This window comes from Ranitomeya imitator, chromosome 6, assembly GCF_032444005.1.
Source record: "Ranitomeya imitator isolate aRanImi1 chromosome 6, aRanImi1.pri, whole genome shotgun sequence".
NCBI classification, from domain to species: domain Eukaryota; kingdom Metazoa; phylum Chordata; class Amphibia; order Anura; family Dendrobatidae; genus Ranitomeya; species Ranitomeya imitator.
In genome coordinates, this window is record NC_091287.1 from 18,886,056 (window position 1) to 18,899,928 (window position 13,873).

The window sequence follows — 13,873 nt, forward strand, 5'->3', positions numbered from 1 at the left end:
TTTTCCTGGCGGGTCAGAGAGTTGTCCCGTCGTTTTTTTTTTTGGACAGAACATTTCCAAAACAACCAAATTTGAACAGATCTCTTGGGAGGCAGACTTTAGCCCTCTGTTGCAGAAGCAAAGTACTGATAGATAAACTGATAGGCGCAGAGTAGGACGCACTAGAAAGTTGGCGTGCATGATTGTTCAGGGCGCTGGCGGTGTGGACCGGCCACCAGAGAAGGCCTAGACCAAAGCCTGGATATTTTAAGAGCAAGGTCACAGGAGCCTCTGGAAAACGTGGAGGCTGCATGAATAGGAAGGTTTCCTCAGGAGACGTCCACATTGCTCAGGGGAAAACTAGGACATATTTATCCTGTGTTTTTTTTTTGTTTTTTTTTTAAAGTACCCCCTTACTGCCTCGTAGGATATACCAGTCCTTAAGATCAGGGGTGGATTAAGGGTAGCCAGGGCCCCGGGCTGTTCAGACACTGTGGGCCCCCCCCGGTCATGTGACGGGGGTCATGTGACGGGGGTCATGTGACGGGGGTCATGTGACGGGGGTCGTGTGACGGGGGTCGTGTGACGGGGGTCGTGTGACGGGGGTCATGTGACGGGGGTCATGTGACGGGGGTCATGATATACCCGAACCAGATTATTCCAGAAAAATGGCCGGGCCCTACTCTACTGTAACCTATTAAATATTTGTTAGAATCTGCAATACAATTTAGGTATATTTTGACCAATAATATCACATACAAGGATCAAATACCACCGCGCCATGACCAGACCACAAATTACAACCACAGTGATCGAATAATATCACATACAAGGGACAAATACCACAACACCATTTCCAGACCACATATTACCACCACATAGTGACTGAATACTACAATACTGATCAGTAAAAAACAACAACACAATACTATCACCATAAGTGCCAGTATTCACAGGAGATCTGTACTTAGTATGCAGTGTCTGTGTAGAGGTAATACAGAGATCACTGGTGGTATTATACACAGGAGCTCAATATAGTATACAGTGTATAGTGTCAGTGTATAGGTAACACTGACTCACCAGTGACGTCTCTAGGTGAAGTCCTTCATCTTTCAGCCAGCACAGACCGCCATCATTTCTCCCAGCCAGCACTCGTTTCTGCAGGAAATAACACAGTTATCTCGAGCTCCGCTTGCAGAACACATTACTTAATTTTCACAACTTCTACATTACACCACATGAAGAAAAAAAGGTGATATAGTGTCACTCTGCACAGTAACAGGACCGACCCCCATTTAAAACAGTATACTCAAAAAATAAAATAAATACATCACTGCAGTAATAATATCCCTAAATTAGCCCCTATGGTAATAATATTCCACATCCTGGCCCCGTGTGTCTCATTCCTGGCTCCAGCCATATGTTCTCGCATCCTGCCCTCATGAGTATCCATTCTACCCCATATGATCTCCACATCCTGCCCCATAAGTCTCCATCGTATCCATCCTGCCCCATGATCCAATCCTGCCCCATGTCTTTCATTCTGCCCCGTGTCTCCAATCATGCCCCGTGTCTACATTCTGCCCATGCCTCCAGTCCTGCCCCCATTGTGTCCAGCAATCTGCCCCAGTATGTCCAGCATATTGCCCCAGTGTCCAGCAATCTGCCCCAGTGTCTCCAGCATATTGCCCCCAGTGTGTCCAGCATTGCCCCCAGACAGTGTGTCCAGCAATCTGCCCCAGTGTGTCCAGCAATCTGCCCCAGTGTGTCCAGCATATTACCCCCAGTGTGTCCAGCATATTGCCCCCAGACAGTGTGTCCAGCAATCTGCCCCAGTGCGTCCAGCATTGCCCCCAGACAGTGTGTCCAGAATATTACCACCAGTGTGTCCAGAAATCTGCCCCAGTAAGTCCAGCATTTCCCCCAGTGTCTCCAGCATTGCCCCAGTGTCCTCCAGCTCCAGCAATCTGCCCCAGTGTCCTCCAGCATTGCCCCAGTGTCCTCCAGCATTGCCCCAGTGTCCTCCAGCAATCTGCCCCAGTGTCCTCCAGCAATCTGCCCCAGTGTCCTCCAGCATTGCCCCAGTGTCCTCCAACAATCTGCCCCAGTGTCATCCAGCAATCTGCCCCAGTGTCATCCAGCAATCTGCCCCAGTGTCATCCAGCATTGCCCCAGTGTCATCCAGCCATCTGCCCGTGTCCTCCAGCATTGCCCCAGTGTCTTCCAGCATTGCCCCAGTGTCCTCCAACAATCTGCCCCAGTGTCTTCCAGCCATCTGCCCCAGTGTCCTCCAGCCATCTGCCCCAGTGTCCTCCAGCCATCTGCCCCAGTGTCCTCCAGCCATCTGCCCCAGTGTCCTCCAGCAATCTGCCCCAGTGTCCTTCAGCCATCTGCCCCATTGTCCTCCAGCCATCTGCCCCAGTGTCCTCCAGCATTGCCCCAGTGTCCTCCAGCCATCTGCCCCAGTGTCCTCCAGCATTGCCCCAGTGTCCTCCAGCCATCTGCCCCAGTGTCCTCCAGCCATCTGCCCCAGTGTCCTCCAGCCATCTGCCCCAGTGTCCTTCAGCAATCTGCCCCAGTGTCCTCCAGCCATCTGCCCCAGTGTCCTCCAGCCATCTGCCCCAGTGTCCTCCAGCCATCTGCCCCAGTGTCCTCCAGCATTGCCCCAGTGTCCTCCAGCCATCTGCCCCAGTGTCCTCCAGCATTGCCCTCAGTGTGTCCAGTCCACCGTTGTAAAAAAAAAAACCAAAGTCTCCTCACCTGTCCTCGCTCCAGCGCCGCGGTGAGCTCCCTCCAACAGAGCACACTCGCCGGCGACTGACAATGACGTCAGACGCCGGCGACGTGTGCGCCTGCGGCCGACATCAGCCGCCAGCCTCCAATTGGCTGGCGGCTGGTGTTAACTATTGACGTGCGGGCGCGTGCCCGCACGTCAATAGGAAACCGCCGCAGGCAGCGCCGGAAGGGGCCCGGTGAGCAGATGAGAAGGGGCCCGATGCGGGCCCCCTCTCTCTGCCCACCGGCTACGGCAGGGGGGCACATAAATGCCGGCGGCGGCCGCCGGCAGCGGCATTCGAATCACAGATGATCAGAGGGTCAACAGTGCGGTAGCTCAGGGCCCCCCCAGACCACTGGGCCCTGGGCTACCGCCCATATTGACCCTCTGATAATCCGCCCCTGCTTAAGATCACAAATCCTTGTAGATGACGAGGAAAAAGCTAACATATTAAACACCTTCTTCTCCACGGTATTCACGGTGGAAAATGAAATGCTAGGTGAAATCCCAAGAAACAATGAAAACCCTATATTAAGGGTCACCAATCTAACCCAAGAAGAGGTGCGAAACCGGCTAAATAAGATTAAAATAGATAAATCTCCGGGTCCGGATGGCATACACCCACGAGTACTAAGAGAACTAAGTAATGTAATAGATAAACCATTATTTCTTATTTTTAGTGACTCTATAGCGACAGGGTCTGTTCCGCAGGACTGGCGCATAGCAAATGTGGTGCCAATATTCAAAAAGGGCTCTAAAAGTGAACCTGGAAATTATAGGCCAGTAAGTCTAACCTCTATTGTTGGTAAAATATTTGAAGGGTTTCTGAGGGATGTTATTCTGGATTATCTCAATGAGAATAACTGTTTAACTCCATATCAGCATGGGTTTATGAGAAATCGCTCCTGTCAAACCAATCTAATCAGTTTTTATGAAGAGGTAAGCTATAGGCTGGACCACGGTGAGTCATTGGACGTGGTATATCTCGATTTTTCCAAAGCGTTTGATACCGTGCCGCACAAGAGGTTGGTACACAAAATGAGAATGCTTGGTCTGGGGGAAAATGTGTGTAAATGGGTTAGTAACTGGCTTAGTGATAGAAAGCAGAGGGTGGTTATAAATGGTATAGTCTCTAACTGGGTCGCTGTGACCAGTGGGGTACCGCAGGGGTCAGTATTGGGACCTGTTCTCTTCAACATATTCATTAATGATCTGGTAGAAGGTTTACACAGTAAAATATCGATATTTGCAGATGATACAAAACTATGTAAAGCAGTTAATACAAGAGAAGATCGTATTCTGCTACAGATGGATCTGGATAAGTTGGAAACTTGGGCTGAAAGGTGGCAGATGAGGTTTAACAATGATAAATGTAAGGTTATACACATGGGAAGAGGGAATCAATATCACCATTACACACTGAACGGGAAACCACTGGGTAAATCTGACAGGGAGAAGGACTTGGGGATCCTAGTTAATGATATACTTACCTGGAGCAGCCAGTGCCAGGCAGCAGCTGCCAAGGCAAACAGGATCATGGGGTGCATTAAAAGAGGTCTGGATACACATGATGAGAGCATTATACTGCCTCTGTACAAATCCCTAGTTAGACCGCACATGGAGTACTGTGTCCAGTTTTGGGCACCGGTGCTCAGGAAGGATATAATGGAACTAGAGAGAGTACAAAGGAGGGCAACAAAATTAATAAAGGGGATGGGGGAACTACAATACCCAGATAGATTAGCGAAATTAGGATTATTTAGTCTAGAAAAAAGACGACTGAGGGGCGATCTAATAACCATGTATAAGTATATAAGGGGACAATACAAATATCTCGCTGAGGATCTGTTTATACCAAGGAAGGTGACGGGCACAAGGGGGCATTCTCTGCGTCTGGAGGATAGAAGGTTTTTCCACCAACATAGAAGAGGATTCTTTACTGTTAGGGCAGTGAGAATCTGGAATTGCTTGCCTGAGGAGGTGGTGATGGCGAACTCAGTCGAGGGGTTCAAGAGAGGCCTGGATGTCTTCCTGGAGCAGAACAATATTGTATCATACAATTATTAGGTTCTGTAGAAGGACGTAGATCTGGGTATTTATTATGATGGAATATAGGCTGAACTGGATGGACAAATGTCTTTTTTCGGCCTTACTAACTATGTTACTATGTTACTATAAATCCTTTTTCGCAGAGCGATGATGAAGATGGGCATGGAATAACCTGGACGCAGAGAGGCGAGAGGGTAGGGCGATTCGTGGCATGAACGGTCCTCCGGGGAACCCCAAACACTCTTGATGTGTTAGGGCCTAGCCTCGTAGACCACAGATGATATGGTAGTGACAATTCTAGGTGGGAGATTAGAGTGACAATTCCACTGTCGCCCTCAAAAGCCATATCTGGGAAGAAAAAAAAAATTAAAAAGAAAGATCGTTAATAAAAAAACCTCCCAAAACCTAAGGCCTAAACTGGGCTGGGCGGTCCAGACCCATGTCTTCCTCCTACTGACATTAAGTTAAAACGGATTAGCTTCGTGCTAGTTGGTGGTGTACCCTCCTCTACAGGAAATACCTAAATTTTTTTTTTTGCATAGCATAAGCAGCATACACCCATTTTTTTTGTGTACCCCAATGAAGCATTAGCTCCCCCACATCAACCAGAAGGCCACACAGCATAACCTCGCTCCCCCAGTCAGAAACCTCCACCTCACATTAACCAGCGGAGCCCACAGGATAAACCCAAAGCCCACCAGACATTCCCTCCCACAAGCGTAAATCCCCATATGACGCCCCCTGCCCCCAACCATAAATCCCATCAGACACCCCCCCCCCAATCGGATGCCACCCCAGCTTAACCCCCCAGCATAAACCCCCATCGGACGTCCACCCCTCCTCCAAGCATTACTCCCATCGTACACCACGCCCACCCAATAATAAACCCCCACCGGACAGCCAAACCCCCACAGGACGTGGACCCCCCACATCCAGCACACACCCCCATCCAGCACACACCCCCATCAGACGTGGACACCCCACCCAGCACAAACCCCCCATCGGACGTCCACTCCACCCAGCCTAAGCCCTCATCAGCCCCTCAAACCCAACCCATAAGCAGGTCGCCCCCCAATAAAGGGGATCCCTCCGTAAGCGGCAGGTCGCCTCCCCACGTCCCACCACAGGCAGGTCGCCTCTCCACGTCCCACCACAAGCAGGTCGCCTCCCCACGTCCCACCACAAGCAGGTCGCCTCCCCACGTCCCACCACGAGCAGGTCACCACCACATCCCACCACAGGGGTCCCCCAATAGCCTGCAGCAGGTCTCCCCCCACATCCCACAAGCAGATAGCCCTCAAATCCCACAACAGGGGTCCCCCCCAATAGACAGGTCACACCCCCCCAAACCGAACCACAAGCATGTCACCCTCAAACCCCACCACAGGTCTCCCCCACTAAAAGGGGTCCACCCCGTAAGCAGGTCACCTCCAAACCCCACCACAGGGGTCCCCCCCCAACAGCCAGCAGGTGCCCCCCAAAATCCAACCACAGGGGTCCCCCACAATAGTCAGCAGCAGCAGGTGCCCCCCAAAATCCCACCACAGGGGTCCCACCACAATAGCCAGCAGCAGCAGGTGCCCCCCACAACAGCCCACCACAGGGGGTCCCCCACAACAGCCAGCAGCAGTAGGTGCCCCCCCCCAAATCTCACCACAGGGGTCCCCCCACAACATCCCACCACAGGGGTCCCCCCACAATAGCCAGCAGCAGGTCCCCCCCAAAATCTCACCACAGGGGTCCCCCACAACAGCCAGCAGCAGCGGTGCCCCCCCAAAAAGCCCACCACGGGGGTCCCCCACAACAGCCAGCAGCAGCGGTGCTCCCCCAAGAGCCCACCACGGGGATCCCCCACAACAGCAGCGGTGCCACCCCCCAAAAAGCCCACCACAGGGGTTCCCCACAGCAGCAGCGGTGCCCCCCAAAAGCCCACCACGGGGGTCCCCCACAGCAGCAGCGGTGCCACCCCCCAAAAAGCCCACCACAGGGGTTCCCCACAGCAGCAGCGGTGCCCCCCAGAAAGCCCACCACGGGGGTCCCCCACAGCCCACCACTGGGGCTCCCCACAACAGCCAGCAGCAGCGGTGCCCCCCCAAAAAGCTCACCATGGGGGTCTCCCACAACAGCCAGCAGCAGCGGTGCCCCCCCAAAAAGCCCACCACGGGGGTCCCCCACAACAGCCAGCAGCAGCGGTGCCCCCCCTAAAAGCCCACCACGGGGGTCCCCCACAACAGCAGCGGTGCCCCCCCCACAAAGCCCACCACGGGGGTCCCCCACAGCAGCAGCGGTGCCCCCCCACAAAGCCCACCACAGGGGTCCCCCACAGCAGCAGCGGTGCCCCCTCCACCATGGGGGTCCCCCACAGCAGTAGCGGTGCCCCCCCACAAAGCCCACCACAGGGGTCCCCCACAGCAGCAGCGGTGCCCCCCCACAAAGCCCACCACGGGGGTCCCCCACAGCAGCAGCGGTGCCCCCCCACAAAGCCCACAACGGGGGTCCCCCACAGCAGCAGCGGTGCCCCCCCACAAAGCCCACAACGGGGGTCCCCCACAGCAGCAGCATTGCCCCCCCACAAAGCCCACCACAGGGGTCCCCCACAGCAGCAGTGGTGCCCCCCCACCACCACGGGGGTCCCCCACAGCAGTAGCGGTGCCCCCCCACAAAGCCCACCACGGGGGTCCCCCACAGCAGCAGCGGTGCCCCCCCACAAAGCCCACCACGGGGGTCCCCCACAGCAGTAGCGGTGCCCCCCCACAAAGCCCACCACGGGGGTCCCCCACAGCAGCAGCGGTGCCCCCCCACAAAGCCCACCACGGGGGTCCCCCACAGCAGCAGCGGTGCCCCCCCCACCACCACCACGGGGGTCCCCCACAGCAGCAGCGGTGCCCCACCACCACCACGGGGGTCCCCCACAGCAGTAGCGGTGCCCCCCCACAAAGCCCACCACAGGGGTCCCCCACAGCAGCAGCGGTGCCCCCCCACAAAGCCCACCACAAGGGTCCCCCACAGCAGCAGCGGTGCCCCCCCCCCACAAAGCCCACCACGGGGGTCCCCCACAGCAGCAGCGGTGCCCCCCCCACAAAGCCCACCACAAGGGTCCCCCACAACAGCCAGCAGCAGCGGTGCCCCCCCCCCCAAAAGCCCACCACGGGGGTCCCCCACAGCAGTAGCGGTGCCCCCCCACAAAGCCCACCACAGGGGTCCCCCACAGCAGCAGCGGTGCCCCCCCACCACCAGGGAGGTCCCCCACAGCAGTAGCGGTGCCCCGCCCCCACAAAGCCCACCACAGGGGTCCCCCACAGCAGCAGCGGTGCCCCCCCACAAAGCCCACAATGGGGGTCCCCCACAGCAGCAGCGGTGCCCCCCCCACAAAGCCCACCACAGGGGTCCCCCACAGCAGCAGCGGTGCCCCCCCACAAAGCCCACCATGGGGGTCCCCCACAACAGCCGGCAGCAGCGGTGCCCCCCCACAAAGCCCACCACAGGGGTCCCCCACAACAGCCGGCAGCAGCGGTGCCCCCCCACAAAGCCCACCACAGGGGTCCCCCACAGCAGTAGCGGTGCCCCCCCCACAAAGCCCACCACTGGGGTCCCCCACAGCAGCAGCGGTGCCCCCCACACAGACAAGCAGGTCGCCCACCACAGAGCCTCCCCCCAATAGCGAGCAGCAAGTAGCATTTTTTCACCCTGAAACCACTAACCTCCATGTGGCATGGCGTCCACAAGCTATAATCATGCTGCTTGGCTTTGCCGCCTTCATGATGTGACTGAAAACACGCCCCCTCCCGATAGGACACGCCCCTGGAAATGACATCACACCTGGAAGGAGCCCATAGACTCTAGCATTTACCGTTTTAAAGGCGCAGTCTGTCAATCATCGGGGCCCACCGGGCAATTACCCGGTATCCCGCCAGGCCAGTCCGACCCTGGTGGGGATGGAGCCTCGCATGGTAATGTGGTGGGGAGCGGGATTATGTGTGGTGGTGTGCTGGGGGGCGGGTATACAGCCGGTATAACCTGGATATCTCCTGTATATAATTATATATGTACAGCCGGTATAACCTGGGCATCTCCTGTATATAATTATATATGTACAGCCGGTATAACCTGGATATCTCCTGTATATAATTATATATGTACAGCCGGTATAACCTGGATATCTCCTGTATATAATTATATATGTACAGCCGGTATAACCTGGGCATCTCCTGTATATAATTATATATGTACAGCCGGTATAACCTGGGCATCTCCTGTATATAATTATATATGTACAGCCGGTATAACCTGGGCATCTCCTGTATATAATTATATATGTACAGCCAGTATAACCTGGATATCTCCTGTATATAATTATATATGTATAGCCAGTATAACCTGGGCATCTCCTGTATATAATTATATATGTACAGCCGGTATAACCTGGGCATCTCCTGTATATAATTATATATGTACAGCCGGTATAACCTGGGCATGTCCTGTATATAATTATATATGTACAGCTGGTATAACCTGGGCATCTACTGTATATAATTATATATGTACAGCTGGTATAACCTGGGCATCTCCTGTATATAGTTACTGTATATATGTACAGCTGGTATAACCTGGGTATCTCCTGTATATAATTATATATGTACAGCTGGTATAACCTGGGCATCTCCTGTATATAATTATATATGTACAGCCGGTATAACCTGGGTATCTCCTGTATATAACTATATGTGTACAGCCGGTATAACCTGGGCATGTCCTGTATATAATTATATATGTACAGCTGGTATAACCTGGGCATCTACTGTATATAATTATATATGTACAGCTGGTATAACCTGGGCATCTCCTGTATATAGTTACTGTATATATGTACAGCTGGTATAACCTGGGTATCTCCTGTATATAATTATATATGTACAGCTGGTATAACCTGGGCATCTCCTGTATATAATTATATATGTACAGCTGGTATAACCTGGGCATCTCCTGTATATAATTATATATGTACAGCTGGTATAACCTGGGCATCTCCTGTATATAGTTATATAAGTACAGCTGGTATAAACTGGGCATCTCCTGTATATAATTATATATGTACAGCTGGTATAACCTGGGCATCTCCTGTATATACTGATATATGTACAGCTGGTATAACCTGGGCATCTCCTGTATATAGTTATATAAGTACAGCCAGTATAACCTGGACATCTCCTGTATATAACTATATATGTACAGCTGGTATAACCTGGGCATCTCCTGTATATAACTATATATGTACAGCCGGTATAACCTGGGCATCTCCTGTATATAATTATATATGTACAGCTGGTATAACCTGGACATCTCCTGTATATAACTATATGTGTACAGCCGGTATAACCTGGGCATGTCCTGTATATAATTATATATGTACAGCTGGTATAACCTGGGCATCTTCTGTATATAGTTACTGTATATATGTACAGCTGGTATAACCTGGGTATCTCCTGTATATAATTATATATGTACAGCTGGTATAACCTGGGCATCTCCTCTATATAATTATATATGTACAGCTGGTATAACCTGGGCATCTCCTGTATATAATGATATATGTACAGCTGGTATAACCTGGGCATGTCCTGTATATAGCTATATATGTACAGCCGGTATAACCTGGGCATCTCCTGTATATAATTATATATGTACAGTTGGTATAACCTGGGCATCTCCTGTATATAATTATATATGTACAGCTGGTATAACCTGGGCATCTCCTATATATAATTATATATAGCGCAGGACGCTGACACAACCACATCTTTATGCTGCATTCCTTTCCAGCCTCTTGACTCAGGTAACCTTTGATCATGTTTTATCAGCTCCATTGCATCACGCTTGTCTCCTAACCCCTATATTTCCTATGCATTGCATATTATCCTATACGTGCCTGCCATCTGGTGGTTGTTCATGTAATTACAGTCCACAGGATATTTCTATGTTCTAATATAGATTGCGATTTGTTCTAGTTCTCTCATTTGTGAGCTGTTTTCAGCAATTTTAAATTGCATATTTGTTATGTTAGGTTAATACCTGTGGAGTTAGGCCTTTCCTGGTTTCTCTTCTCCGTGAGATAGAGGACTATGAGCTGAAACCTTTGAGACGCTTTAGCGCCCGTCACCTTTCTGAGATATACTCTTTCAATCTCTTTCGGGAACACTTTTTCCGGGAGGAGACATATTATCGAAAAATCACCATCTTCTTGTGTCACATGCTGATTAGTTCTTTGGAGGTCCTACAATTCCCTTTCCATCTCCCTGTTATTTTTATACTAAATTGGTTGTTTTAAACATTTTTGTTAATAAAAAATTGTTTTATTCTATTACTTCTTGCGTCACTTCCTACCTTATTATGTAAACTTTGGTAATTATGTATAATTATATATGTACAGCCGGTATAACCTGGGCATCTCCTGTATATAATTATACATGTACAGCCGGTATAACCTGGGCATCTCCTGTATATAATTATATATGTACAGCCGGTATAACCTGGGCATCTCCTGAATATAATTATATATGTACAGCTGGTATAACCTGGGCATCTCCTCTATATAATTATATATGTACAGCCGGTATAACCTGGGCATCTCCTGAATATAATTATATATGTACAGCCGGTATAACCTGGGCATCTCCTCTATATAATTATATATACCCAGCTGGTATAACCTGGACATCTACAAAAAACGGATAAAACTTGTGGCCATCAGGCACAATCCGGTACTAATACAAGTCTATGAGAAAAAAAAACGGATCTGGCGGGAACTTTTGCCGATCCATTTTTTTCAAAGTTCGCCGAATTGTGCCTGACGGCAAAAACCTGATGTGTGAAAGGGACCTAACCAAAGAACTACTCGCTACCACCACCAGTTGTTTATACAGACTGACTGGAGACCTGGTAGGTAGCGTATGGCTTTCAGGGGAGCGGTTTACAGAACAAAAGGAACAGAAGTATGATATTTTATATTTAATCAAGAATGATAGGCAGTGTTTATAAAGTTATTATAATGATATACAAAATATTTTACAAAGGGGACAAAACAATACTGCATATATAATTGCAGAAAATAAACAGGATAATTTACAACTGGTATAACCTGGGCATCTACTGTACATAGTGGTAATGTTAGGTTTGGATGTGGTTGTCATTTCCAGCTTGTGTGACAGTTGGTGGCTATTAGTAAATGCCTACTCAGCATAGTCACAGAACAGCCTGGCTCCCTGCCCTGACTCAGGACGCCTCCTTATAACTTTTAAAGAACCCATTCAGCTTTTCTGCAGGGAGGGTGAGGGTGTATCATGACGTCCTGCAACAGCAAAAATGTGAGCCAGTTATGGGGACTTCACACAGCACATGGGTAGCTGCTAAATCACAGAGCTGTACTAATAAGGGGCAGTATTATAGCAGTTATATTCTTGTATGTAGGAGCAGTATTATAATACTTATATTCTTGTACATAGGAGCAGTATTATAGTAGTTATATTCTTGTACATAGGAGCAGTATTATAGTAGTTATAATCTTGTACATAGGAGCAGTATTATAGTAGTTATATTCTTGTACATAGGAGCAGTATTATAGTAGTTATAATCTTGTACATAGGAGCAGTATTATAGTAGTTATATTCTTGTACATAGGAGCAGTATTATAGTAGTTATAATCTTGTACATAGGGGCAGTATTATAGTAGTTATATTCTTGTGCATAGGGTGCAGTAATATAGTAGTTATATTCTTGCACATAGGTAGCAGTATTTGTTGTGAATTCTGCTCTTGGGTTCCCTCCAGTGGTGGTAGGTGGGAATGCAGTTGTCTCCGAGTCACAGTCCTGGCCAGGTGTATCTGCTAATTGCTGTTCTGACTGGGATATTTAAGTGTGCAGGATTCATTAGCCCTTGCCAGTTGTCAATGTTTCTTTGGAAGTATTGGATCTCTGCCTGGCCTCTCCTGCCTAGCTGCCAGTTTAGCAGAGATAAGTGTTTATTTCTTTTTCTGAAGCACACTTGCTGTGTGCTTATTTTCAGTGCTGATCTTTTGTTTCTATTTGCTCCAGCTTTGACTGTGTCAGTTGCTTTTCTCAGTCTGGTTGGATTCTCTGGAGTTGCAGTTATACTCTCCACATCTTTAGTTAGGTGGTGGAGTTTTGTATTTTCTGCTGTGGATATTTTTGTAGTATTTTTATGCTGACCGCTTAGTGTCCTGTCCTTTTCTATTTAGCTAGAAGTGGCCTCCTTTGCTAAGCCTGTTTTCTGCCTGCATGTGTCTTTTCCTCTCCAACTCACAATCATTATTTGTGGGGGGCTGCCTATCCTTTGGGGGTCTACTGAGGCAAGATAGTTTTCCTATTTCCATCTTTAGGGGTATTTAGTTCTCCGGCTGTGTCGAGGTGTCTAGGTTTTGTTAGGCACACCCCACGGCTACTTCTAGTTGCGGTGTTAAGATCAGAGTTTGCGGTCCGTATAGTGACCACCTACTCCAGTGAAAGTTATTCATGCTGCTCCAAGGCCACTTGATCATAACAGTACAACTGGCCAATAATGAGTTAAATGCATCTCGGAAGAAGGGAGGAAAGGTCTTGAGCCATTTTTTTTCTTCAGTCTACTTTGTCTTCTCCTCCCTCTTAATCTCTTGGTGGCTGAAGAGCCTTGTGCTAGCATGAATGTTCAGGAATTAGCTTCTCGTGGAGACCAGCTTGCTGCCAGGGTACAGGGTATTTCTGATTACATTGTTCAGACTCCGGCTTTAGAACCGAAGATTCCTACTCCTGATTTGTTTTTTGGTGACAGGTCCAAATTTTTGAGTTTTAAAAACAACTGTAAACTGTTTTTTGCATTGAAACCTCGATCCTCCGGTGATTCCATTCAACAAGTTAAAATAATCATTTCCCTGGTGCGTGGTGATCCACAGGATTGGGCATTTTCCCTGGAATCTGGGGATCCTGCTTTGCTTAATATAGACTCCTTCTTTCAGGCGTTAGGATTACTGTATGATGAACCTAATTCGGTGGATCAAGCTGAGAAGACCTTGTTGGCCC

The 13,873-nt window shown here is 49.7% G+C and overlaps 1 protein-coding gene across 1 annotated transcript in view; it reads left to right on the top strand.

Annotated features, from left to right (window-relative positions):
- The window catches only part of KLHL40 (kelch like family member 40), a 56,595-nt gene that overhangs the window by 20,362 nt on the left and 22,360 nt on the right, over window positions 1–13,873 (top strand). The gene's annotated exons all lie outside the window — the stretch shown is intronic.